This window comes from Neofelis nebulosa, chromosome X (assembly GCF_028018385.1).
Source record: "Neofelis nebulosa isolate mNeoNeb1 chromosome X, mNeoNeb1.pri, whole genome shotgun sequence".
NCBI lineage: Eukaryota > Metazoa > Chordata > Mammalia > Carnivora > Felidae > Neofelis > Neofelis nebulosa.
Window position 1 is genome coordinate 14,028,933 of NC_080800.1, and position 21,414 is coordinate 14,050,346.

The 21,414-nt window shown below is 49.2% G+C and overlaps 1 protein-coding gene across 2 annotated transcripts in view; it reads left to right on the plus strand.

Annotated features, from left to right (window-relative positions):
* Window positions 1-21,414, plus strand: part of NHS (NHS actin remodeling regulator) — a 342,975-nt gene that overhangs the window by 172,528 nt on the left and 149,033 nt on the right. The window lies entirely within an intron of this gene.

The window sequence follows — 21,414 nt, forward strand, 5'->3', positions numbered from 1 at the left end:
GCCTGAAGGAGACTTGGGACAGCACAAGCTAACGGTCCCACCCCAAGTCCTTTTTTCCATTGGCCTCCCAGTGGCCTTGAAATGATGGTGGCCTTCAATGTCCTGAGAGTAGTCTCCCAAAGTGCTCATCCGAGGAGAATGTCACCCACCCCCACGCCTGTCCACTGCTCAAGAGCAATCCCATGTCTTTACAAATAGCTCATTCTCTCAGGAATGAACCGGAAGCAAAGGGATATCCAGTGAGGCCTGGTTTATAAAGAAAGCCTTCGGCATCCCTCTGCCTTGCCAAGTTGGCCATCCAAGGCATAAGGTCAGTGAACCCTATCTTGCTCTAAATTCCCTTGAATTTCCCATTGATACCATATTCCCTGGCTGAATAGATGTCATCACTGTGGAGTGGTGGGAAACAATATCTGCGGTGATGGAACAGGCAGAAATATGAACAGTTTCCCAATCCCAACGCCCATGGGCATCTCCTCTTACTTCTGCCAGATCATCCACTCAGGAGGGGTGAAGAGGTGCTGTGTCCACTCCATCGTCTGGGAAGGGGAAGAGGGTTCACACAAGTCTCAAGAGTACGGTGAGATGCAAAGTCTCCCTTTGTAGGGCCTTGGAGAGAGGGAGAGCAAAGTGGAGCCCTCCTTCCTGCATTCCCAGCTCTCGGCTTTTCCAGGAAGTAAGTAGAGTCACTTTGTGGCCTACACACATGCAAGTGTGCATGTGAGCACGTGCACATACCCCCCCCCCCCCACACACACACACATCTCATACCTGCCCAAAGTATGGCTGGGCAGGACTGGGTTCAGGATTGGAGAGCTGCCCACTTCTTGGTGCCTACTTTTAGAAACTAAATAATGACCCAGGCTCACGGGTGAAGTTTTAATGAGAAAAAGGAGGCACTGGAGCAGTCAGGGAAGAGACCCTTTCCTGGGAACAGAAACCAGCATGTTAATCTCCCAAAATGGTGCGATAAAATATTGAAAAGGTTTTAAGGGTTATGAGAAGGAAGATTAGGGGAACATTTGTCTCAGGACGATATGGGGGATCGAAATGTGTATCTCGAACAGAATCCTAGCCCAGATGAACACGAGCCTGAAATTTCTGGCTTTCATCGTTCCTGATACCTGTTCTCAGCCTTTTCCTTATGTGTGTGCTGAAGCCGCTCCTTCAGCTGCTTCTGTGCCATGGTTTGTGCCCGTGCCACCCTCACGTAGGCTCTGCTTGTCACCATGGCGTGCATCGTACAAGGGAAATGGCTAGGAGTTCCACACGCGAGGCCACAAGTTGAACATCTGCAGTGCAGAAGAAATCGACAGAGAAAGGGTCTGATCTTAGGAATCAACCTCTTTGGTCAAAGCAGCTGAGTCCCCCTGCCATAGCTGGGTAGGGAGATGAAGCCGAGGTGATGTTTTGGGACGGGTGTCAGGCCAGGTTCAATTTCATTGCCTGGCGCATGGTGGGCACTCAATAAATGTTTGGTGGGCTGAACAGACTGCCTCTAGCTCACTGGTATTGCCTGGGACTGTCCTCAGCTACAAACAGAAAGGGGTGGAGGTGAGAGAGGCACCAAAAATACGGAGGCTGTTGGGCCATTCTGTTCTTTCTCAAAGGACCCGGATCTGACGAGGTGGGCCTTCCCGGCAGAGGGCCTTTCTAATGACTTTTCAATTAATTGACTTGACACACTGGTGGACAGAGTGCCAGAGGCTGAAAAAGATGAAAGGCACCGGAGAGGAAAAGCTTTGATGTCACTACAATCCCATTCAGATTCAGAAAGGTTTTGGGGGGAACTTTATATCTTAACCACAAAAACCTCACAGGGTTGATCGGTCACGCAAGAAAATTTTTGCCATTCTCTGGGATTGGTGGGTAATGAGAGGTTGAATGGAAAGCCAAGAAGGAAGGACGGCGTGTGGTTTCTGGGGGTGGCAAGCGTGGGTGATGGCAGGAGGGGCGGAAGAGGACAGGCGTGCGCAGAGGGGCGGAGGGTGATGGTGGTGTGTAGGTGTCAGCCACATTTTCAGGGCAGCGGTATGCTTATTCTACCACGTTCGATGTAGATGTGTGATTTTCCAGCCTGTTGTGTTCTTCCAGACTCATTGTCTAGGTCTTATTGTGTTTGTTCCTAAAGCTAATCTAATCTAGGTATATGAGCTGATACAGTCTGGCCATTTAGACACACACACACACACACACACACACACACACACACACACACCTTGGCATCTTATTCATGCCAAATTTAAATAATCAGAAAACTCAAAGAAGTACAATAATATTGCAGGCGTGTAGTGAGTAGAATTTTAGGAGACAGAAGCCTAGAAAGCAATTGTATTACCTTCTGCTAAAGATGAGGAAATGGAGGATTGTACTTGGGAGATGACCTCTCATCCACCTAGACCGGGGGTTCTTAACTTCAGTACTAGTGACATTTAGGGCCCGGTTATTCTTTGCTATAGTGGATTGTCTTGGGATGTTTAGCAGCGTCCTTGGCCTCTAACCACTAGATGCCACTAGCACCTCCCCCTCGCCGTCACATTCAGAAATCTCTCCAGGCATCGCTAACGTCCCCTGAGGGACAAAATCAGCCCAGGTTGAGAAGCACTGGCCTAGATAGAAGCCTAGTGGGTCCTACATTTACTGTAGTGCTCTGTGTGATTAGGAGGTTTCAAATGATGACTCTCGTATGGCTTCAGAATCCCATACGCGCATTTAGATGGAACGATTGCACGGGAGGTGTGCATGACGGCATTGACAGCCTTCAGGCGCCCAGCTGGGATGTCTGTCTTACCAGGGCATGCATTCCCTAATAGCTCTAAATCACATGGGGTTTTTCAGCATGTGCTAGCTTAGAGCACATGAAATTGCCATTTTTTGGTGTGTGACCAAAACGGTCAAATATCAGCATTTTTTATATGGTTTGGCCCATGCACGCAGACTTTAGGAGATGTGCCCTGAACACCTTCTGAAATTCCCTAGTTCTTGAACGTGGAAATGCTTGTTTAGGCCCGTGACTTTTCTCAGTTGCTTTTCTAAGGCGAGTCCAATGTTTTCCATGCAGAGCCTCATACCACAGGCTAACCGCATTGCAAAATTCCCCTCAAGATTTCTCTCTCGCCCTGTGGTAAATTAAATATGGCCACGGATTCTTCGCAGCGACTCCCACGAAGAGGCGGAGTCTGTTCTCCACCCTGTTGAATCTGGGCTGACCTCGTGACTTGCTTTGAGCAACAGAGTGTGTAGAAGTGGTGGTGTTCAAATTCCAGAGCCTCGACCTCTAAAAGGCCCTGAAGTTTCTGCCCTTCTTGATCACTGTCCTGAGACTGCCCTGTAAGGAAGCTGGCGTAGCTCACCGAAGGACGAGTGGCCGTGTGGAAGAGAGCCAAGGCACCCCACTAATGGCCAACACTGCCAATTAGACACGTAGACAGGACCCTCTTGGACCTTCCAGTCCACTGATCCTCCAGCTAAATCCAGTCAAATGAATGAGGACGGGTGAAAGCCACGGAAGGACCCCCCAGCAGATCCACATAATCGTGAGAAATAATAAATCGTCGTTTGAAGCCAGTGAGACTGGGAATGGTTTGTTACACAGCAGTAGATAACTGATGCATACCTATTGGCAGTTATGTGGTTGTTAACAATCTATTAGAGCGTGACTTCAAATGAGGAGCGGCAAAGCCATGCTCCCCTGGACTGCTAGCTGGTTGGCTGGCATTACTCACAAGCCAAGCATCTCAGGCCCCCACAGCAGCCTCCCAGTGGGCACCGTTTGGTCCCATTCTTCAAGCACCCCTGCCTTCTGTATTTGGAAGTCCTCAGAAAGGGTCAAAAATGCACGAGTAAAAGCTGTAAAGGTCGAGCGTCTGCCCCACAGGATGACGACCTGCATGGCACCTGTGTGTAGAGGGTGCCTCGTATGTCCACCTCCTGTGTACATACACACCACACGCAGAGGCCACATATAGACACCCAGTGTAACATGCTCCGTTCAGCCGTGATCCATCTCCTAGGCAAGGTTATATGATTAAAAGTATCCTAAGCCTCCACTTCCCCCGTCAGAGTTTTGGAAGTGGGTATTTCAGACTGAGAATTTCCTCACAAATGGTGGGCAATAATTGACTTTCTTCCTTAATGCTTTCATTAAATATCTCTTTTGATCTACAGCAGATGCCTTAGGAAGCCCGTTCTCTATTAGCTAAGAAAAGCTGTAGTTAGCACTCATTACAATAATTCTTTGTGAGTTACTTCTTTAACGTCGCCCGTGCCAGCCCTCACTGGACTTGATGTACACAGGAAGAGAGGTTCTGTCTTTCTCTTTGCTCCTGGCGTCCCCAGCACCTAGCACGGGGTTGGGTTCCTGGTTGTTCCTCAATACGTTTGATGGGTGGATGAATGAATGAGTCAGTGAATGAATTATGGAAGCTGAGAGCTGGAGGAGAGCTTGGGATTCATTACCTTCTGTCTTCTGCTCTGCTTGATGGGTGAGGACACTGAGGTTGAGAGATAATTAGCATTCGTTTGTTGCTTTTTCTCCCAGGACTTTATTCCTTTAAAAAGCCACCTGACACACCTGATTATCCGACCTGTCACAGCTTGTGATTAGGGGAGAGCAAAAACCGAGGGTTCCTTCTTGGGCTCGGTGGGAGGCACTGTGAATATCCCTGACTTTGGACTGGCCTCGAGCCACTGAGATCAGGCTTCTGCCCGCCCCGCTCGGCCCCGTGACTCCCTGAAGGGCTGCCAGACCCACCTGGGCGCTGAGCGGGCACCAGATGTACCTCGCAGAGTGACATTATTATTGCTGTTCATCTGCCTGTCAAGCCAAGCCCTTTTCTGTGCTCTAGACTGTGAAAGCGGAATGGCCTTTTCTGATATGAAGCTAATATTAGGTCTCATCTTGATTCTACTTAACACTGAACGGAAGATTTGGCCTCCAGGGTGAGGCTTATAGTTAATTCATCTACTTTAAAATTAATTACGGCAGCCATAAGAGAAAGGTCCCGGTGCGAGCCAAGAATGGGGTGATTCTCGGTGTTTCCAGTAACCAGTTGTGTTCTGGGTGCTTGGAAGAAGAACGTGGCAGCCCTGTGTGGAGCCTTGGGCAGAGGGTGACGCTAGAACAGAATTGCTGTGCAGTCACTCTGGCGAGAAGCAGCTATGCCCATCCCCCTGCGCCCGTTCACTCCATTTTCCGTGATGACCTAAATGAGAAAGACAGTTGCTCTCCTTCCCCCTCAGCTTGGTCCCCCATGCAGACAAGCCGCCTGTGTCCCTGGCAGACCGCACCGGGGTCATGTGCTGTCTCATCTACTCAAGAGTGATCTATAGCTTCGAAGGAAAAAATCAATAAACAAGCACAGTCCACCCCTGCCCTTTGTCCAGGGGGAAATGGATGGGTTCCCCGGCTTCGACCTGCCCTCCGTGTCCCCGTGCCCGAGCCGAGGGAGAGGCAGCCAGTGAAGGAGAGTCTGTTCCCAGTTGCGTGTGTGGACGCGTGTGCGTGCACGGTTGTGTTTGTGTGAGAGAGACGGAGATGGGGTGAGGGAGGGAGTCGGGGAAAGAGACAGGGGGAGAGGAAGAAAGGGAGGGAGGTAGAGGGACGGGGCGGAAGGAGCTAGCTTTAAAGAAGACAGAGGACTAGTTCACATAGTTCCCAGAGTGAGCAGGGCTAGTCAAAGTACCCTTTCCCTCCCTAGTTTCCCCTCCGCTTCCTTCCAGATAGAGTTGCAGCCCCCCTCCCTCGTCGTCCTGTCCGACTCAAAAATACACTGTAGAAGCACCAGCAGGAGCCTCAGGCAGCCTCCCGAGAGCATCTTCCTACCCCGGGGCCCCAGAGGCCGGGCGGGCCGCCTGCCGTCCCCGTCGTGGTGAGCTCGCACGCAAAACACCGACTTGTGGCTGGGCCCACCCGCCGGAGCGGGCCCTGTCCCAGCGCCCCCAGTTCCCCCAGTCCCCGAGCAGCCTCTAGGGGAGCTGTCCCATTTAGAACGCAGTCCTTCACCGCCCCCCACCCCTGCCGCAGGCCACTCGAGCCTTGGTACTAGCGCGATGGAGAACCCGTATGGTTTGCCGTGTGTACTACCACTATTTAGGGTACAAATTAAGTGAGAAAATCTATATCGAGCATGTGGCACGTAGTGAGTGGTCAGGAAATAGTAGTTACTAGTATCTGATGTCACAGTAATAACAGCTGACGTTTTTTTGTAGCACTGTCTGTGCACCAAGCACTTTTCTAAACAAATCTTAAAACACCCCTATGACGTAGGTACCATTTCATCCCCTTGTAACAGATGGGGAACTGAGGCACGGAATAGCCCCAGTTCTCAGGACCTAGACATGAGGGTCTCTTTTAACCTGGCATCCATCCGGCCATCACGAGAAGAGGCAGTGCCCATAACAAGGGCAGGAGAGAGTTCACTGACGTCCGCCTCTCCTTTTCTCCATCTCTTGCACACCGCCCAAGACCAGGCCGTCACCTCCTGTCACCTGGACCGCAGCGACTGCCTCCTCTCTGGCCTCCCTGTATCCATTCTGCACTTGGCCATCGCAGTGATCCTTTAACCCACGGGCCGCACGATGAGACGCCCCTTTAAGAACTCTTCGTTCCCTTCCCATTGCGCTTAGAATGAAACCCAGGCCTCCCGGAAGGCCCTGCCTGACCTGGTGAGGCCCGCCCATCTCTCCGGCCTCGTGGCTTCGTGCTGGGCCACGCTTCCCAGGCCCAGCACTCTCTGCCACGCTGGCCCGTCACCAGCTTTTAAATGCACGCAAGCTCGCTCTTACATCAGAGCATTTGTGTGTGTTGTCCCGTCCTCACCCTTTTCCCCCCACGCTTCATCCTTCAGAACCCTATTCTTAGTTCAGGATCCCCCCCCCCCCCCCCCGCCATCCCTGTTTTTCTGTGTCTCACCACCCTCTTTTTCTTCCCTGGGCTTCTCATAATTGACAAATATTTTCGTCTGCTTGACCAGTCCCTTGCTTTCTCTCCACTTCCCCCACTAAGCTGATAGGGCTGCAAGAGCCGTCGTCTATATTGTTTGCTGTTGCACCCTGGGCATTCAGCATGATCTGCCTGGCTCATGGTGTGCGTGCAAAAAATATTTGTGATACACACATGGCGGGCACATCTGGAACGCCTGAGGTGTGTACTTGGAGACGTGATGGGCTACGGCTAGGGATCGCCGTGCCTCACGCTCCTGGCTGCCAAGTGTTATTTGTGCCGTGTCACCTGCCGTCTTGTGATCTAGACGTGAGTGTGGGCCTGTCTCATTCTGGACAGTTGTGCCCTCATTGGAATTTCAATGGAAAAGAGACCACAGATCCATTACACAGCAAGAAAAGGCGGTGTCTGTCGCAGTCAGTTCCCCTGGCCTTGTGACAGGATGCAGGATGAAAGGTAGAAAGCTAGTGGATGTTGGGTAGTTCTCTTCTGTCCGGAGTATCCAGGAAATGCCCTAAATGGCGTTTCTAGAATACCTAGCACTATCCTCAGCCACCTGATGTGGTTGGATCTAAGACCTAGAGCGTACTTAATCATGTATATATTCACCCCCAAATAATTTAATGTTACAGAATGTGAACTAATAAGCTAATTAAGTGTACATTCAAGAACTTAGCTTTGGGGGTGCCTGGGTGGCTCAGTCAGTTAAGCATCTGACGCTGAGTTTTGGCTCAGGTCGTGATCTCGCGGTTCGTGTGTTCAAGCCCCACATCGGGCTCTGTGCTGACAGTGCAGAGCCTGCTTGGGATATTCTCTCTCTCTCTGCCCCTCTCCCACTTGCCCCCCCCCCTCTCTCAAAATAAATAAACATTGAAAAAAGAAGAACTTAGCTTTACACCATCGAAGGTTAGTATCTCCCTTATGTTACTAGAGACAGTCTAATAAAGGTAAAGAAGAGGATAGCTTTTGGTCTCTTCCCACCGTCCAGACATTCTTTGAATTTTTGTCAGAAAGATTGGTAAGACAAATCTCATTTTTTTCCTTATCCTTCCACCTTTGTCCCGGCCAAAGGGTGAAGTATGGGAAGATCTCATGGGTGGTGTTCTAAACAACTTTCCCTTGACTAAATAACCCTTCTCCCAAGGGCTACTTGTGTGGTTTAAATTACTTAAAAAAACAAAACAATCTGGGGCAAAAGAATCAGTTTGAAAAAAACTGGAGGTTACCAGCAGACTTGCCCTGTACAGCTGGAAAAGATGTGAAGAGACAGGCTCCAAGCGCCAAAGAGGATAAATAAACGTGTCGCAAGTACCATTAAGAAAACACATCTGCACACTGTCAGCCCTGAGGATAAACACATGATTGTTCTCTCCTTCACAAGGAGCAGTGATGAGGAGAGGCGACTTGATGGACCCCATCCAGGTCTGTTCAATTTACATCATCTTAAGGTTGAGGGACAGGCACTTATCCAGCCTTGATGCGTTCCCAGAATCTCTCATCAGAAGGAAATCTTCAAAGAAAACAAATAGCATATTCATTCTCCCAGAGCACAGACAGGCGAGCAAACAAGGAAAGAAAGAAGAGGTTATCTGGTGGACCTCAATTGCCCAAGATTGGGGTTTTGAATGCAGCATCCTTCTCTGGTTTTCCTCTTTGTCCCGATTGTCCTGTCAGAGGGCAGAGTCAGTGGAGCACACGTGGATATCCCTTATAGCTGCTGAGCATAGCCACTGTTTCTTCCCTAAACCCTAAACCCCAAACTTCTGGGGTCCATCAGCTCCCCCAGTATCTCAAGAAGTAGCTTTTCAAGTTTCATGAACCATAATGAGAATTCATGAAAGATAGCCAGGAGCCTAGGGATCGTGATGGCCCCTTGAAATCTTCACGGACCTAATTTGAGGAAAGGTTCAGATACGCAAGGAGATGAAGAGGGCTCTGGGGGATGCCAACGACAGGGACCCTCCACGCTCCGTATTCCTAGGGTTTGCCAGTAGTTTGCAATTTCAGTTTTAGGTGGAATCTTCTTCGTTTTGAAGCGGTCAAGTACTTCTATATTATGTGCCTAAATCAGAGACTGTGATGAATATCTTAAAGCCGCTTGGATTCAACCATCCATGTGCCCTTGGCCATCTAAATTTCAAAATTTAATCTAAAGTGAATTAAATATAATTCCAACCTCAACGTTTCATACTAATAGAAAGCGGCCCCCCAAACACCAACACCTCAGAAATCATTCACATTTGACTTTGGAAGGTGATCTTGGTTTATTAGCTGACATGCTGAAGGTTGGCTTCGCATACCGTAATGGGGCAGAGTGAGGTGGAGTTAGAAGCCTGTCTACATTTTCCTCATTCTGTCTTCTCCTTTTTCCCTCCACCTTCTCTACTTCATGAAACTCTTTCCATTTCCTCATCTCTACAAAGGGGTGGGAGTGGAGGGTGACAGAGTATTCCAAAGGACTCTCACGATACCACAACTCTTGTGCCACTACCGTGTTGTGGAATACATATGCCCTGACACAACCTTCCGCTACTCACTTAACGACCTTATTTCGGTGCCCGTTAGGTGCCACCATGCTAGTCGCGCGAGATAAAAAGATGAATGAGATACCATTCTTGCCCTCGAAATGATATCCAACATGTCTGTTAAACATGCAGCGAGCACTTCGTTGATGCTGTTGAGGGGCGTAGAAAGTTGCTGTTATAACAGCTCTACTGAGTGATGCTGTGGTTAACGATGCTCTTGAATCTTGCCAATATTTAATATGTCATGTTAAAGACTTTTAACATTTTCCTTCAGGAAAATGCTAAAAGCTATTGGAAATGATCAGGGAAGTGTATTCACCCAGTAACTCTGAAGAATGCTCTCGGACACAGGCCCAGAGAGATTACATACCTCTCCAAGGTTACACACGGGTAAAGGTTGAACCCGGACTAGGATCCAGCCCTCCCACTTCCTCGCATTGGGGTAGTCGATGGTTAAGAAAGTAGGCTTGGAGCCCAACTCCCTGGGTTCCAATTCGGGCTCTGCCACTTCCAGGCTGAGTGGCCTTGGGCAAGTTAACTTCTCTGTGTCTTAGTTTCTTCCTCTAGAAGTGAGTCCCTAATGTCGGAAAGCTCAGAGCCTACGTAGTATCGTTGCGTATTTAACAACGGCCGTGAGCAGCTGGAAGTGAGCCTGGGATGCTTTCTGACGTACAGCAGGGAATCAATTGATGTTATGTCATAATCAAAACTGGTCTTATAGCCAGTTCTTAGATCTGTCTGTCCGAGATATCTCGTGAGTACATTGTATTTCTGCCAAAAAAAGAAAAACCTGCTTACGCCCGCACCTGGCACATGGAACGTGTTCAGTAGGTGTTAGCTGTTGTCTCACTCTACTGCTTTCGTTTCCTGCAGTGTTGGAGGGGTGGTTTTCAAGAGCGTCATCAGAACTGGGAGATAATGCCCCCACCCCAGTCCCCACTCTGTGCGCAAGTGGCGAATCCAATAACTCCCTCGGTAAATGATCTCAGCCAAAAGTTCTGTTGCAGGAAATCAAATTCAGATCTGTAAACCTGGTGAAATTCAAATTCCTTTTAAACATTTATTGCCATTTCCAGGCGAGAAACGTTTCCCCTGATCAGATTGTTTTGGCCAGGAAATCTTGTATTTTAAAAGCAAGTAAAAAGTGCAAAACTAATTTTCAGTACATGACACAATTTACAGTTCGCCTCTCAGGAATGTGTGTCGTGTTTTAAATTGGAGTAGGCTGATATTCTCCAAACATGCTAGTGCTTCGTATTTATAGAGTGCTTTATTTTAGAGTGTCAACAATGAATGAGAAAAAGCGGAACTTTCGGTAGGCATTTTTTCCCTATTTTTTTTTTTTTGTCTCGATGCTATTTTTTTTTTTTAAATTTTTTTTTTCAACGTTTTTTATTTATTTTTGGGACAGAGAGAGACAGAGCATGAACGGGGGAGGGGCAGAGAGAGAGGGAGACACAGAATCAGAAACAGGCTCCAGGCTCCGAGCCATCGGCCCAGAGCCTGACGCGGGGCTCGAACTCACGGACCGCGAGATCGTGACCTGGCTGAAGTCGGACGCTTAACCGACTGCGCCACCCAGGCGCCCCAATGCTATTTTGATTTGGAAGCAGCCTCGTTCCTTTCCTTTTTTCAAACACCACAGGATTCCATCCTCTTGCTCTTTTCCCCCAAAGGAAACACTTCAATGGCTTTTATTGATGAGGAGAGGAAAAAATCTAAACATCAGGCAACCAGCCTAATGAGAGACAGGCCGACGTGACATCTAACAGAGAACAAAACCAATTACCCCTCTTCACGTAGGTATACCGGGTTCACGAGGAAACAGAGGAGGGAATTGTAGCACACCCTGGCTGTGCCCGCCCCGTCTTCCCTAGGTCCACCGGGAGGCCACCTGCAGCTCAGGAGACAACCTGCTACACCCCTACAGCTCCTTACCGCAGCACGACCCCTGCAGCCTCTCTGTCTGAGGGCTTTCTCTGGGCTGCAGGGGCGTGCCCGACGCCCCGCCCCTCCCCCACACCACAGTTGCCCTCAACCAGGGAGTGGGGAGATTTGGTGAAGAATACCCTAGACTCCCCTCCCCCTTAGTAGGGCAGTCCTGAGATGTGCTACATCACCTGTAGTAACTTGCGCTGGCTTCCTCCCCTCCCCTGTCTCACCACCCTTGCGCCCACTCTACTGGGCTTTCTAGAATCACCTCTTGCACCCAGATCGTCCCTTCAGATGGTGCTTTTGGGGGGAACCCAAAACAGGACAAGAACCGAAAAATATTTACCCAGTTATATTTCTTATGCCACCCCTTCCCCACTCTGTGTGTGCCGGAATTAAAGATGAGACTTTTGTTAAACGATGGGCTGTATGATAGGGTCCCTTTTGCTGGAGTGTTTTTTTATGCCGTACTCTCATCTGGGATGTGCGATTCTCTTTAGGTTCTTTTTTTTTTTTTCTTCAATTTTTTTAAATGTTTATTTACTTTTGAGAAAGACAGAGTGTGAGTGTGGGAGGGGCAGAGAGAGAAGGAGACACAGAATCTGAAGCAGGCTCCAGGCTCCGAGCTGGCAGCACAGAGCCCGACGCGGGGCTTGAACCCATGAACCGTGAGATCATGACCTGAGCCGACGTCTGATGCTTAACCGACTGAGGCACTCAGGTGCCCCTCTTTAGGTTCTTGAAACTAAGAGTTTCTTGGGTTGCTGGCTTTCCCTAATCCGTTCGACAAATATTTATTGAGCACCTCCTATGTGTCATGTACTCCGCTGGGTGCTGGCATTACATCAGTAAGTGAAGCAGACAGAGTCCCCGCCCTCCTGGCAATGGCAACCTAGCGGGAGGAGGCAGACCATAAGTGAACAACGTATACTGCGTGCTAGAAAGTGGTAACTGCTATGGACTACAGAAAGTAAGCTAGGCAAGGGACATCGGTGGCAGGAGATGTAGGGGGCTGGTTGCAATTTTAACTCGGGTTCTCCTGTCACTTTTCTGTCTCCTACAGAGGGAAGGCTGTGTTGCTTGATTCTTTGATGGGCTGCCCCCACAGTTAGCCCCCCTTCTCCCTTTTCATTTTCCAGATCAGCCTCCAAGCAGAAGCTAATGCTGTTAATAGTCATTAAGGACAGGAAACAAACGTCTGTCTTCTCTCCAGATGAAGTTCTTTGCTCACATTGACTTTTTTTACTTCTATCTGGAGCTTGGCTAACAGTGGACACCGAGAAGTAAATGTTCAATGAACGATGCATGCATGTTAGGACCTACCTCTCTGTTTGAAATCCAGTTGAACTTTAATGGCCATCCTTGCCATAGTCAGGACCACTGGGGCAGGAAGGGCAGGGAGGAAATTGGAGAGCATGCCTAGTTCAAACTCCCCTGTAATTAAAAATGAAGTTTAATCATTAGTTTTAAGGGTGGCTCTTATGCACAGTGGAGAAAGTTGAGTTTCACCTTCTCTTGCCTTCTGGGACCGTGCTGACATAATATTAGAGGTGGGATGGTCTCCAAGATGCTGTTTTGGATAGGGTTACCAGGCAGACAAGGGCCAACTCTGATATCCCCACACAGCGGCATCACTGGTTAAGGGCAAAGCTCAGGTTACTTGGGACAGGGCCTATTTCTGCCACCCTTTCCTGAGACGAGTGAAAATGTGGACAGAGAACTGGGCAAAGTCAGTGGTTGAGGGGAGAGGGGAGAGCTGGTGCCGGGGAAGGGATGGGCATTTACACGAAGGGTTCACAGTGGAGAGCCCCCCATCCTTGCTCAGAGATGGGAGGAGAGACTGGGGGCCAGGAGGAGAGGAGCCAAAACTACCTCAGAGTGTGTTCTGGGCATCAGGACCAGCAGTCGTGCAGTGAAATGAAGGAAGGGAGACCAGCCAAAGGCACACATTAGAACCCTGTTGGGGCGGGGGGGCGGGGCATAGGTGACTTAGTTGGTTAAGCGTCTGACTCTTGGTTTCAGCTCAGGTCTCAGGTCATGATCTCATGATTTGTGGGTTTGAGCCCTTCATCGGGCTCTGCATTGACAGTGCAGGGCCTGCTTGGGATTCCCTCCCTCCTTCCCTCTCTCTCTCTCTCTCTCTCTCTCTCTCTCTCTCTCTCTCTGCCCCTCCCCCACTCGAGCAGTCTCTATCTCAAAATAAATTCAAAAAAAGAAAAGAATCCTGTTGGAATTGGCTAATAATTCCAACCAAGTACAAGGAGACTGTCTATGGCTGCTTTGTGCTCTGCTCCATGATTCTGTGGAATCCTGTAGGGTGGGGGGCGGGGGGGGGGGGGTGGGGGAGGCGGGCTGACCTGGTCTTTGGAATTTACGGGTTAATTAGGAAATTGGGAATTCCTGCTTTCTCGGGTTGCCTCTCACCCCCCTCTCGGTGACTTGAGACTGATGAAGGCAAGATCCCCTGTGAACATTTGGGATGAAACACTTTGTCAGGAAAACAAGCAAATAAATTTGACAGCTGCTTGATATAGGACAGTCATTAAATTTTCAAGAATGTAGGTCTTCTATTATTTAGTGACGTTAATCTCTCTCCCCAAAACAGAAAAAAAGAAGGGTCCGGAACTGCAGAGTGAGGGGGTTGTGCTGTTTGCTCTGCTGAGAGTTGCCAAGGGCCCCGCCTCACCCTCCCTTTCCCCACGGGACTGCTGGGCTGGACCAGCCCAGGAGTAGCTCAGTCACATGCTTGGGTTTTTGGGGGCTGGTATGTAGGCCTTGCTTTAATTCCGTTCCCTCGCTTGCCTCCTCTTTTCTCTTCCGTTACCTGCTTTTTGGGCTGTTCCCCCACCTTTCGGACCCACCACAGGGAAAACGGGGTGAAGAAATAAAACTCAAGTCGGCCATGTATTCTACTCCTAGGGGCATTTCTGGGAAGAAGATTTGGTATGAGGTGAAGTTGAAATGCTGGCCAGAATTTAGAGAGTTTAGAAAACTCTGTGGCTTCCTTCGTGCCCTTTTACTTAGGAGGGATGACTAAGAATTGATGTATTTCTTTTCCAAGAAAGGTTGAAATACCACAGGGGATTCAAAGAAAAAACGTTGTGTAGCAATGTTCCTTCTGGACTCCACGCAAGCAGAGAAGACAGAATGTCCAACTGGCGGGAGGGGCAGCCGACAAGAGCTACTCTTCTGGTGGCTTTGAGAAGAGAGACACCTTTGAGCTTTTCCTGGAGTGCCAAGGCCACTCAGACATGGAGGAGGACGGCACACCCCCTGGGCCTGTCAGGGTTCAGGGGCAAGTCCTGCCTCTGCAGTGTTTCCTGCTGCCTGACCTGGATCACGTCACTTCGTCTCTGGGTGCCTCAGTTTCCCCTTCTGTAAAACTAAGGTAATAAATCCAGGTCGTCAAAGTGTGTGCCCGCAGGCAGGCACGCAAACCCAAACGGGTGCATGCTAGTGACAGCCTCTGGGTTAAGCAGGGCTTTAGCTGCGAGTCTGAGCTAACTTCACCAGGATCCTGTGCCCACGAGACCATGCTGTGACTCCCTCTGGGGCCGTGTGCCAACCTCCTGCTTGAGTCACCGGTCTTCCTACGATGGATTGGGATTTAATTGCTCTGGAAAGCATCTGAACATTTGTTTTATGGCCTTAGGAGTAGAACATTCCACGAGGCTCTTTCTCAACGCCGTTCAGAGTGCTACTCTCCAATGATCTCCCGTGGCTGAGTTGGTCATGAGTAATGTTCAACAAATATTCATTCGACACTTACTGTATAATCCTAGGTGTTGGAGGTACAATAAGCTACTCATCAGGTAAGGTCCTTGACCTCATGGACCCTCTCTTCTAGGGAAGAGAATCAGACAACAGACTGTCAGGCGGAGGTGCATGATGCGGACAAGATGTGACAGATGCGTCTCTCGGCAAGTAATGCCTCCAAATCCAGCCATTCGTTTTTTTTCAGCAGGTATTGAAGGAGCAGTGGAGGCTATAGAGAGCTGCGTGGCCTCCAGGTGCTTGCACAAATCTTTCCTCTCCCGTCCTCCCTAAACAAGCCATCTTGTGTTCAACAGAATGATCCGGGGCGGTTAATTTTGAGCCAGACTCATTTAGCATGGCAGTGTCCACCAGGCGTGGCCACCCAGACAAATGATTTCCGGCAAACGCATTACACGAGTGCATCCTGTGAGGGTACAGCTGACTGGCAGTCGGGGGAGGAATTTCCAGCACGTGCCGGCCCCTGAAAGGAAATAAGGGGAAGTCGGTCTTCACGCTGCCCCAGCCTGCCTGCCCCCCGTCGCGTCCACAGTTCTTGTACGACTTCCCTGTAGAGTATCCTTTGTTGGTTTTGAGCAGGGGTAACCTATCTCGAGTGAAAACCCTGTGCTGTGTGGTGAGCTGTAAGTTGACTCTCACTGAGTTTTTTAGAACAATATTCATGGAAAAATATATTTAGGCCGTTTCCAAAATGGAGATTATTGATCCAATTACACAGATGGATGTGGCAACCAGCAGATGTCCCCGATTCTTCTTCCTCTCTCTTTGTTTTCTGAGAGAGTTGGAAGTTGGCGCAGAAGAGGCGCTCTGATCCAAGTGGATAAGTCAGTCACTGAGACAGGCTATTCTGTGTCTGTGGAAGAAGACAAGAAGCTTTCCTTTTGAGGGGATGATGGGCAGTGAGCAGAGGTGGGGTGGCCGAGTTTTCTAGATCCTACGATTTGAAAATCAGGGACTCAAAGGAAGCCTGTCCTTCCTGAGTAACTGAATCCCCACTACGCTGAACTTCCTCCGGGGTTTCAACTTTCACCCCGGGCCAGGCTCTGAGGAGGGAGGACAAAGGGGGATCGGCCCCTCCCTCTGGGGAGGGAGGAAGTAGGTGGGCAGTGTGGGGCGCCCGGCCCCGTGTGGCCACTTCTCTGCTTCCTGGGCAGAGGAGCCGGGTGTCTGGTTTCTCCTTTTCCTCTGGCCCTATGCCTTTGTGGGCCTCTCGCTGGTCTTTGTGCGCATCGGTGTCAGTCACACAGAGTTTTGTTTTGCGAAAAGAGGGGGCACCGAAGGCGACGTTGGGTTTGGCAGCAATCCGTGAATGTTATTCACCTGCTCTGTCCGTGTGACGTGAACGCATCTTATTAGACTGGAGGCCACCAGTCTGGGATTTGGGATGCTGATTCTCCAAGAACCAGGAAAAGAATAACGCCGGGAGTGCTGGGAGAATGCTCCAAATGCTTCCAAAGATCCAGCTTTTTAGGCATCCCCAGTCACGAAGGGATACTCACTTTCAAGTACCTCCTCACGAACAAACGGTTGCCCTAGGAAACTGTCCTGTGTGGTCCTTGGTTGACCCGGTCCGATACTTAAAGATGAAAAACTGTATTTTGTCTTATAATATTTTATAGGGGCACCTAGGTGGCTCAGTCGGTTGAGCATCCGAATCTTGATTTCGGCTCAGGTCACGGTCTCGTGGTTCGTGAGTTTGAGCCCCGCATTGGGCTCCACGCTGATGGCACAGAGCCTGCTTGGGATCCTCTCTCCCCCCCCCCCCCGCCCCTCCCCTGCTCGTGCTCTCTCTCCCTCTCTCAAAATAAACTTAAGGGGCGCCTGGGTGGCGCAGTCGGTTAAGCGTCCGACTTCAGCCAGGTCACGATCTCGCGGTCCGTGAGTTCGAGCCCCGCGTCAGGCTCTGGGCTGATGGCTCGGAGCCTGGAGCCTGTTTCCGATTCTGTGTCTCCCTCTCTCTCTACCCCTCCCCTGTTCATGCTCTGTCTCTCTCTGTCCCAAAAATAAATAAAAAACGTTGAAAAAAAAAATTTAAAAAAAAAAATAAAAAAAAATAAACTTAAAACCATACGTTATGATATTTTATATTTTTTACTTGGCGCTAATGTAAGAACTTACCACTTTCTCATTTAGTCTGAATTAGGCTCGCCTTACGGTCTGGCTACATCTTTTTCATTTAAAAGGCAATGTAGTTATTTGCTGGTGGCAAATCAAGTGATAAAGATAAAATACTAATGTATACGATTTTTAAAAAGTGGAAAGCAGCTACCCCTCTCCGAATCATTGCCCGAAGTTAACCATGGTTTATTGCTCTAGCTGTGTGGCCTTGGCCAGACTTCCCGACTCCTGGGCCTCGGTTCCTTCATCTGTAAAAGGGGGGTGATATTAGTCCTAATCCCATAGGGTTCTTGTGGGGATTAAGTACAATGTCGGACGTGTGTTCTCACTAAACCAGTATTAGCTACCGTTGTCAGTAGTATGTACTTTCTGTATGCATCGGTGCTGACGCTGCGTCTTTCCTAAAGCCTAAAGGCTTCAGACCTTTAACCGTGGGGCCAGGCCTCAGTGAGCAGTATTTTGCCAACAGCATTTTCACTCAGGATAGGGCCCGCGTGAGTGAGGAAGCCTGGCCTTTGATTTGGTTTTCTTCAGCGGGATTCGGTTTGGTTCGACTTCCTTCATGGCTTCTAAGAAATGCTAGGCTTTCTTGAGTAGGAGAGGGAAAGAATTGGAACGGGCTTCTTGCTCCCAGGAGGGACCTGACCGATAAGGTCATTGCTTCTCTTGCAAGCCCCTGGACCCTCAATTTGGGTGCCGTCGCCCAGAGGCTGCTCTCCTACCTGGGAATGTGATGGGAAGATTTATGGCCGAAAGAATAGCTCTGACTGACTTCGATGGAAGAGGGAACCAAGATCTTCTATTAGATGAGTGGATGGAAAATCAGTTGGGTTTTTAGTTTAGTTTTCTTTTTTTTTTTTTTAAATGAAGCAGGGAAAAGAGCGAGTGTGTTGGTTTTGCCAGTTTGCTCTGAAAACCAGAGTAAGAGTGTATCCGTGTGGTTGTTTGTACGCAGGGAGCAGAAGAAATCACCTCTGAGCCATCTGACAAAAGGCATGAGCAGACCGCGCATGCTTTTTCGTCTGCCTTCAAAACCGGGGGGTATTTGTTCGATAACTTGACGTTCGAAGTCCAGGGAAAGAGTCCGAGAACCTGTCTCCTTGTCCCGGTTCTGTCACGTGTGGCCCAGAACGAGTTACTTAACCTCTCTGTGCCCCAGGTGTGTCCTCTATTTAAGAAAATGAGGCTGGAAGTCCCTGCCCTCCAGAGCTATTTTGGGGGAATGAGAGATGTGACAACGGGTCACGCTGTCGCGTTGTTGGCTGCACTGCGGGCGGCTGCTGGAGAGTCAGAAGACTGGCCACCGCCCTCGAGGGACTTCGAGCCAGCGAGAACTCAAAGCACACGTGTAAAAAGCTGCCTAAACGCTTACGAAGGAAAAGGATAAAACTAGAGTCACCAGGGAGTTGACAGAGTGACAGGATACGGTGTCAGTTGCTTTTTTCAGTAAAGAGATCAGGTTCTCCATTTTAGCCACACCCCCCCGGGCCACCTTCTGTGAGCAAACACAGCCATTGACTTGAGGTCCGAGAGTGCCCCTTAATGTCGCTTGACCCCTGATCCGAGGAGAAGCCATGACCTCCTTAGCTCAGCCCTCTAATCGACCCCGCCTGTCCATCAGGACTTGGGAAGCTGGGCTGAGATGCCATAAACAAAGCACTGCGACACCAGGGAGACGCGCGACGCCACTGCTCTGCCGCCAAGATGGCAGAGTAGCCCTGAAATAAATCTCTTCACTGTGCTGTAGGCTTTATGCAGGCTTATTAGGTCTCTTTCCCGAACTCTCTGAGGTTCACAGGACAGGGAACGGTAACAGGATTTCTCTCTTAAGTTCTTAAGTGACTTGCCTGGGGTCACCTTGTTTATTAGTGAATCGTAGGGGGCGGGGGGTGGGGGGTGGGCGTAAATGGGGGATTTCCTAACACCCAGGCCAGTGTGGATTAAGCTGTTGAAGCTTCTAGGGGAAGATACAAATACAGCGGCAGATATCAGCTTATTGATTAATTAATTTCTGCAGGAACTGCAAATCTGTGTTAAAGAATGCACTTTGTTTTTCACTTAATAATAGCGATGAGCTGCCTCTCACGTGCTTCTTTACCTTCTTCCAAAAACAAACTACCAAGCTGGTCACTGTCCAGTTCGTTGGAACTGGAGTCAGTTGAACGAGTACCTGAGTTAATTGTTGAACTGAGGAGTATGAAAACCACGTACCACTGCCAAGCACGAAACCTCCCTTCCCTTCCCTACCAGGTCTGCTGCTCTGAGGGTAGGGCCAGGACCCCTGAGGTTCAAGTCCAGCAAAAAATCAGTTCCTTGGCCACATACTAAAAGCTTGGGAACCGATTTGTTAATTATTCTTTTCCTTTTGTGTCATTTTTCAAGATAAACTTACTTGGGCCAGCCTCCTAGAAAACCTTTTAAGATGCTAATCGCGCAGTTGTGTGAATAATGTAAAAATGAGTCATGTGGTACACTCAGCACTTGACTAATTAACAAGCAGTAAATGAACCCTTGCCTAGCAAATTCTGTACCCGCCTGTGTGAATGGCAGGGAGCTTCATGGAGCCACAGTTGGAAGAGTTTGGCTTAAGTAAATGGGTTCTTATAGAAATCAGGAATCGTTAGGCATAGCACTATCTTTTCCCAAAATTGAACACCATTGGCGGATTCCATTCGGGGAATGTTCGTTGAGCCCCTGTGGGGCTTTGTGATAGGCCCGGGGAACAGGATACAAAGGTGAATTAAATGCGAAGGATGCTCCTAAAAGTTAATAATCTCGTGAAAGACAGAGGTGAATGAATAATCAAAGACAGGAGTAGGATGCTTTAGACCACAAGGACAGAATATCCAATTAATGGTGGCTTACGTGATAAAGATATTTAATTATCTCACAAGATGTAATGTCTGAAGGTAGGCGGTTCTAGGGTTGATTTAGTAGCTGGACAATGTTGTTCACACCAGCTTCCTCCCACGCTTTTGCTTGGCCGTCCTCATCATGTTGGCTTTTTGTCCTTAGGCTTGTGATGGTCTTGTTCCAACTATCATATTCTCAAACAACAGAGTTCACAAGTAGTAAGCAAGGCAGGGGCAGTAGAAGGCCGTGCCCCACTCACCTGCCATTCACCAAAACAAGTCACACGGCCACACCGAGACGCGAGGCTGGGGTGCTGGAAAGCCACGCCGTCTAGGCAGCCACTTTCCATCATCAGCCCCGTCCCTACGATCCCTATGGAAGGGAAGGGATTAAAAAACGTGCAGGGCAATTAGACATCTCTGCCACACAATGCAGAAAGTGCTCATAATGCAGTAAAGTACAGATACTCACAGAGTACAGAGGCAGTTAATTCTGCCTTGAAAAATGATGGGAGGTTTTGCAGAGGACCTGACATTTTAGCTGAGTCACCAGGCGGATGAGGGATGAAATCCAAACAGGAAACCCGGTGCGTAAAGACAGAGTGGCATGAGAGAGCTTGTCGGGGTTTTGTGCTATTTGTATTTTCTTGGCCTCTTTACCCCATCTTTTGGTCAAACCCATAGCTAGCAAGTCACTTAACTCCTCGGGGTCCTAGAGTCCTCATCTGTGTAAAGGACGCAGTTGGACTTCTCTCCTCGATAGAAGCACATTTTGAAACATTTCTCAGGCAATGTGGCGTCCTCAGCAGAGCATGAGACTGGGGATCACGGATCTGAACTTGAAGCCTTACTTTGTCATTCGCTTGCTGTGTGTCTTCCGGAAGACACTTAAGCTCTCTGTAGCTCAGTATCCTCGTCTGTAAAAGGGAGGTAATGGCATTTATCTGCACAGCTCTTTGGAAGACAGTGATAATTGTCATTAATGTGCAGCACAGTGGTAGACACTTATCAGGTTCTCGGTAACTCACAAATGAAGAGATAAAAGTGGCCAATACACAAAGTTTTAAATGTTCAGTGAGGCATAACTGTGTGTGTGTGTGTGTGTGTGTGTGTGTGTGTGTGTGTGTGTATTAAATGGACCTGGACTTTTAAAATCAGTAATCCCCGGTATGGGCAGTGTGGATGGCACAGAGACTTTCAGGTAGTGCTGATGAGACTATGAACTGATAATGACATTTCTGGGGGACAGTGTGGCCATTGGAATGTGTCT